At 32.3% G+C, this 6,538-nt stretch overlaps 1 pseudogene; it reads left to right on the top strand.

Annotated features, from left to right (window-relative positions):
- Positions 1-5,926: 5,926 nt before the first annotated feature.
- On the top strand, positions 5,927-6,147 carry LOC123636516 (annotated as a pseudogene).
- Positions 6,148-6,538: the final 391 nt, after the last annotated feature.

Here is a 6,538-nt window from a genome sequence, read left to right as displayed (position 1 = left end):
CTGCAAATTTCTTCTTCCTATTTTGAAAATTTATGTTCTGTTTCAATCAGGGGAACTAGTGTTCCCTGAAAATTAGTATCATCAAATTAACATACATTTGGCTTTTTTTTTTTTTGTCCTGTCACACATTTTATACCACAACAAATACTAGTTAACGTTTTCTCAGATAGCTAGATGTGGTGCTGAAAGAGCGAATCAGATTGGCTTTGAAGTATGTGGTAGACAGAATTGTGTTCCCCACCCCCATCTCAAAGATGACCAAGTTCTAAGCCCTAGAACCTGTGAATATGTTACCTCACCTAGTCAAAGGGATTTTGCCAATGTGACTAAGCATGTTGAAATAGCATGATAATCCTGGATTATCCATACAGACGTCATGTAACCACAAAGGTTTTTGCAAGAGGGAAGCAGGTGGATCAAAATAAAGAAAATGCTATGTGAGGATGGAACCTAATTGGAATGATGCACCCAGGAGCTAAGAAATGCCAGCATCCTTCTTAAAGTTGGAAGAGACAAAGAATCCTCCCTCAAACATTCTAGAAGGAACCATCCTTGTAGACATCCCAATTTTAACCCAATAAGGCTAATTTAGGACTTCTGACCCCTAGAACTGGAAGAGAACAAATTTGTGTTGCTTACATCACTAAATTTGAGGTAGTTTGTACAGTAGTGATAGGAATCTAATACAGAGTAAGAGATGGCATTTGAAATATTAGCATCTTCCTTTGTTCCCGATACATTGTCATTTTCCCCCTTATTCTAATTTATAAAATATGTTAGTATTTGACTTTAATTTACATATTTACTTATTTATTTGTATAACTTATTTCACTGGCAATAGAATATAATGGCCACAAGAGCCTGGACTTTGTTTTGTTCTCTGCTATATGCTTACAACCAGAGCTGGCATATGATGAGCACTCAGTAAATTTCTGTTAAACAGGGAATGAAAACATGAATGAATATTATTACTGTTCATGACTCTGCTATAGTAATAATGATTACTTAGCATGGAGAAAAAAAGTTCTTTAAAAAATTAATTATAATTTTTAATTTACAATCATAAAAATTATATTTGACTGTTGCTTTATTATTGACATATATTATCATGTATGTCTTTGAATTATAATTTAAAACTTCTGAAACCAAAGGCCATTTTTATGATAATAATCACATTATGTAACTCAGTTTCTCCACAAACAAATAAAATCAGCTATCACATATTTACACTTTATCATGTACACTGCTAAGAATTTCATGTACAATTCTCATTAATCAAACATAGAAAAGATTGAAAGTCTCAGTTGTTTATTTAATATTTCATAGCTAGTAAGTAGCAATAATGTGATTCAAAACCATTTGGTGCTGACACTATAGCCCGGTATGCCAATATGATAAAGGCAAGAAGCCAAGTTATAGTGCACTAAAACGACTGGATTTTAGCAAAATTTAAGTCTTTGTGATTGTTTGTATTGTGACTTTTTTGAAAAAAGACTAGAGATATCAGTAAAGATGAATTCAAAGGCATCCATAAGAAAAGTAATGTTCATTGAACATTAACTGTAGGCATGGTGTTAGACACAAAGTGTCTTTTCTTAAGAAGACTATAATCAACTATTCCAGTTGACAATTGTTAGAAAAATACCATGAATTGTTACATGTGCCATAACAGTATTACACGCAGGGACTGCTCCTACCTCTCTCCCACAGACTCCTATAATCCTCTAAATTAATCTTCATTCATAAGGTAGAGGGTTATTTTCAAAATGCACCTACTTGCTGAAAACATTCTCTTAGCTTTGCCATCACTCTTGAACAAAAACATAAAATTTATTATGCAATAATATTAATGTCTTAATCGTTGCTTGCATCTCAAGCCTCATTCCATGACCATTTCATTTAAATATCACTTGCTGTATACCTTGAAATATGTTTGCCTTCCTAATCCCATAAGACTAACTACTTCACTGCACCATAATTCTTTCCAGAATGGTTTACACAAACAACATAAACCTCATCACTTGTCAAATATTATTTTTTTCTTAAAATTTTCTTTTGTTCCCCACATTGTCACTTTTTCACAGCTTTGCCCTCATATCCACATATATTAATAGCCAATGAGATAAACTGTCATCAGAAAAATGTTGTCATGGAACAATTACAAATTATAACCAAAAATTTAGTATAATTAAAAAATTAATAATAAAGTACTTTACTCTGTTGCAGAAGGCCACAAAATAGAAATGAAATGGCTCAAATTAAAATAGGAATAAATAGATAAAATAAACCTATTGGCAAGGGAATCTGAGGAAATAAGTAAAAGGAAGCATCATGTAAATGAGGACAAAAATAAGAAAGAGAGCAAGCAAGATATATACAGTAGAATCTATAAGGAAAATAATAATAAATAGCAAATGAAAAGAATGAAAATTTAAAAAGTTTTATAAAAGATTAGAAAAAATTTGTTAAATTTATTTATCAATGATAGGAGTCTTCTGGTAGAGTCTTTAGGGTTTTCTAGATACAAGACCATATCATCAGCAAACAGGGAAGTTTAAGCTCCTTTTACCTGATTTTGATGTACTTTATTTATTTCACTTGTCCGATTTCTGTGACTAAGATTTCTAGTACTATGTTGAATAGCAGTGGTGTGGGTGGGCACACTTGTCTTGTTCCAGTTCTTAAAGGGAATGCTTTAGACTTTGCCCCATTCAGTATGATGTTGGCCGTGGATGTCATATATGGGTTTTATAATTTTGAGATATATTCCTTCTATGCCTAGTTTGCTGAGGGCTTTTATCGTGAAAGCCGGCTGGATTTTATTGAATGTTTTTCCTGCATCTATTGAGGTGATCATATGATCTTTGTTTTTGCTTCTGTTTATGAGGTGAATCATGTTTATTGATTTGCATATGTTGAACTATCCTTGCATCCCTGGTATGAAATCCATTTTTTATCATGGTAAATTATCTTTTTGATGTGCTTTTGAATTCAGGTTTCCAGTATTTTGTTGAGGGTGTTTACATCTATATTCATAAAGAATATTGGTCTGCAGTTTTCTAATTTTGTTGTATTCTTTGTCAGTTTTAGTGTTAAGGTGATACTGGCTTCATAGGATGAGTTAGGGAGGATTCCCTTCTTCTCAATGTTATAAACTACTTTCCATAGGATAATACCAGTTTTTCTTTGCTGGTCTGGTAGAATTCAGCTGTGAATCTATGTGGTCCAGAATTTTTTTTTTTTTTTTGGGTTAGGAATTTTTTCATTACTATTTCAATCTCCCTACTCAATATTGGTCTATCCAGGATTTTTATTTCTTCCTGACTCAGGCTTGGGAAGTTGTTTATTTCACAAATCGATAATAATTCTATATACTAGTAACAGTAAAGCTGAGGATCAAATCAAGAATTCAATACCTTTTACAATAACTACAAAGAAAATAAAATATCTGGGAATATAGTAAACCAAGGAGGTGAAAGAGCTCTACAAAAACTGTAAAGCACAGATGGAAGAAATATCAGATGAGAAAAACAAACGGAAAAACATCCTTTGCTCATGGGTAAGCAGAATCAACATCGCTAAAATGTCCATACTGCCCAAAGTGATTTGCAAATTTAATGCAATTCCCATCAAAACACCAACATCTTATTTCACAGACCTAGAAAAAATAATCCTAAGCTTCATATGGAAACAAAAAGCCCTGAATAGCCAAAGCATCTTAAGCAAAAACAACAAATTTGTAGGCATCAGTTTAACTGACTTCAAATTATGGTACAAGGCTATAGTAACCAAAATAGCATGGTACTGGTATAGAAGTAGAGACATAGACCAATGGAACAGAATAGATAACTCAGAAATAAAATCATATAGCTATGACTAAATGATCTTCAACAAAGCAGACAAAAACATACACGGGAAAGAATATGCTATTCAATAAATGATGTTGGGAAAATTGGATAGCAACATGCAAAAGAAACAGGGCAACTATTTCTCTCCATATACAAAATTAATTCAGGATGGATTAAAGACTTAAATTTAAGGTATGAAACCAAAAAATTTCTAGAGGAAAATATAGAAAAAAATTTTTCTAACATATGCCTTGTCAAAGAATTTATGATTAAGACTCCAAAGGCAAATAAAACAGCAACAAAAATAAATAAATAAATGGGACTTAATTAAATTAAAAAGTTTCTGAAGAAAAAAGTAGAAATCAACAGAGCAAATAGACAACCTACAGAATGGGAGCAAATATTTGCAAACTATACAATTGAAATAGGACTAACACCCAGAATCTACAAAGAACTCAAGCAAATCAGCAAGGAAAAACAACCTCATCAAAAAGTGGGCAAAAAACATGAAAAGAATTTTTTCAAAGGAAGATAGACAAATAGCCAACAAATATATGATCGACATTGCTAAGCATCAGGGAAACGCAAATTAAAACCACAATGATACACCACTTTACCCTGTCAGAATGGCTATTTTTAAAAACTCAAAAAAACAATAGATACTTGTGTGGATGTAGAGAAAAAGATAAGCTTATGTACTGCTGGTAAGACTGCAAATTAGTACAACCTCTGTGGAAAATAGTGGGAGATTCTTCAAAGACATAAAAGTAGAACTACTATTCTATCCAGCAATCCCATTACTGTGTATCTATCTAAAGGAAAAGAAGTCACTTTATAAAAAGGACATCTGCACTCGAATGTTTGTTACAGTACAATTCACAATTGCAAAGATACGGAATTAACTCAAGCACTTATCAAGTCATAAGCAGATACAGAAAATGTGGTACACACATACCATGGAGTACTTCTCAGCCATATAAAGGGATGAAATAATGTTTTCTGTAGCAACTTGGATGGACCTAGAGACCATTGTTCCAAGTGAAGTATTTCAGGAATGGAAAAACAAACACCGATGTTCTCACTAATAAGTGGAAGCTAAATGATGGGTGGTACACATGGGCATAAAGAGATGTAAAGCGTATTGGAAACCCAGAAGATGGGAGGTTGGGAGAAGGGTGCAGGATAAAAACTTACCTATCAGGTACAATAAACACTATTTTAGTGATCGTCATACTAAAATCCCTAACTTCAACATTAGACGATATACCATGCAACAAAAACATTTATACGACCTCAATATTTTGAAATAAATAATTAGAAAAACAACAATAGATGTAGAAAATAGACAATAAAGACCAATGTAAGTCGATCTCCAACCCTAAATAAAACCAAATTATAGAAGATAATACTATGTATTTAAAGATTTAATTGAGAAGGTTTTGCTGAATAAAAGAAAAATTGTATCTATAAATACAATGTAGTGATAAAAAGCACACAGGTTTATACAGGGATTTCTATGTCCAAATAATGCTTTCAGTGATTATTTTCTTGTGTAACTTCTTTTTGCCCCACTTTAATTTTCTGAAATAGTGGTAATATTTATTCTTAATAGAGTGAATGGTTAAGTGAATTAAATTATTTAATCTACATAAAGTATTTAAGCAATACCGGCACAAAGTAAATATTCAGTATATGTTAGTCTTAAAATTAAGCATATTAAGGACATATTAGGTTCAGGGTAAATTGACTCATTATGGTTAAGTTACCTAAAATATTTTAGTATATGAATGTCGTAGAAATGAAGAATTCATTGGCTAGTTATAAAACCATATCATGTCACATATAAAGAACCAAAGGCTCTAAGAGAACTCTGATTTTTCCATAACATTGAACTCCAAATAGAATAATATATAAAAGACCTTGCAAACATATTGTAACCTAAATTTTATATCAATCCAAGTTATACCTTCACATAAATTCTACATAAAAACAATTTTAAAAGTCAAAATTTTCATAAATGTTTTTCACATGAATCTTATAAAAAATAAATATTTTTTTATGGCTCTCACAATGGCACCATGGGAGTTGGCAAAAACAAGCTCTTACCAAAGGCAATAAAAAGGGAGCCACAAGTAAAGTGGTTGATTCATTTTCTAAGACTGATTGGTATGATATGAAAGTACCAACCATGTTCTATATCAGAAATATAGGAAAAACACTAGTCACAAGGACTCCAGGAACCAGAATTGCATCTGATAGCCTCAAGGGATGTGTTTTTGAGGTAAGCCTTGCAGAATGATGGAATTATATTTAGAATTTCAAGTTTATTGCTGAGGAAGTTCAAGACAAGAACTGCCTGATAAATTTCATGGCATGGATCTTGCCCTTCACAAAATGGGGTCCATGTTAAAAAAGTATCAGCCTATAATTGCACCTCATGTTAATGTCAAGACTGCCGATAGATGGTTCATCTGTTCAGTGTTAGATTTACTAAAAAATGAAACAGTCAGATTTAGAAGACCTCTGATGCTCAGAACCAACAGGTCCATCAAATCCAGAAGAAACTTTTGGAAATCATGAGCTGAGAGATGCAGACAAATGCCTTGAAAAAAGTGGTCAACAAATCGATTGCAGATATCATGGGGAAAGATATAGAAAAAACTTGCCAATTTAGTTATTTTCATTATGTC

This window comes from Lemur catta, chromosome 4 (genome assembly GCF_020740605.2).
Source record: "Lemur catta isolate mLemCat1 chromosome 4, mLemCat1.pri, whole genome shotgun sequence".
Classification (NCBI taxonomy): Eukaryota; Metazoa; Chordata; class Mammalia; order Primates; family Lemuridae; genus Lemur; species Lemur catta.
Note: the sequence above shows the minus strand (reverse complement) of the source record. Positions and strands in the feature narration are given on the sequence as shown.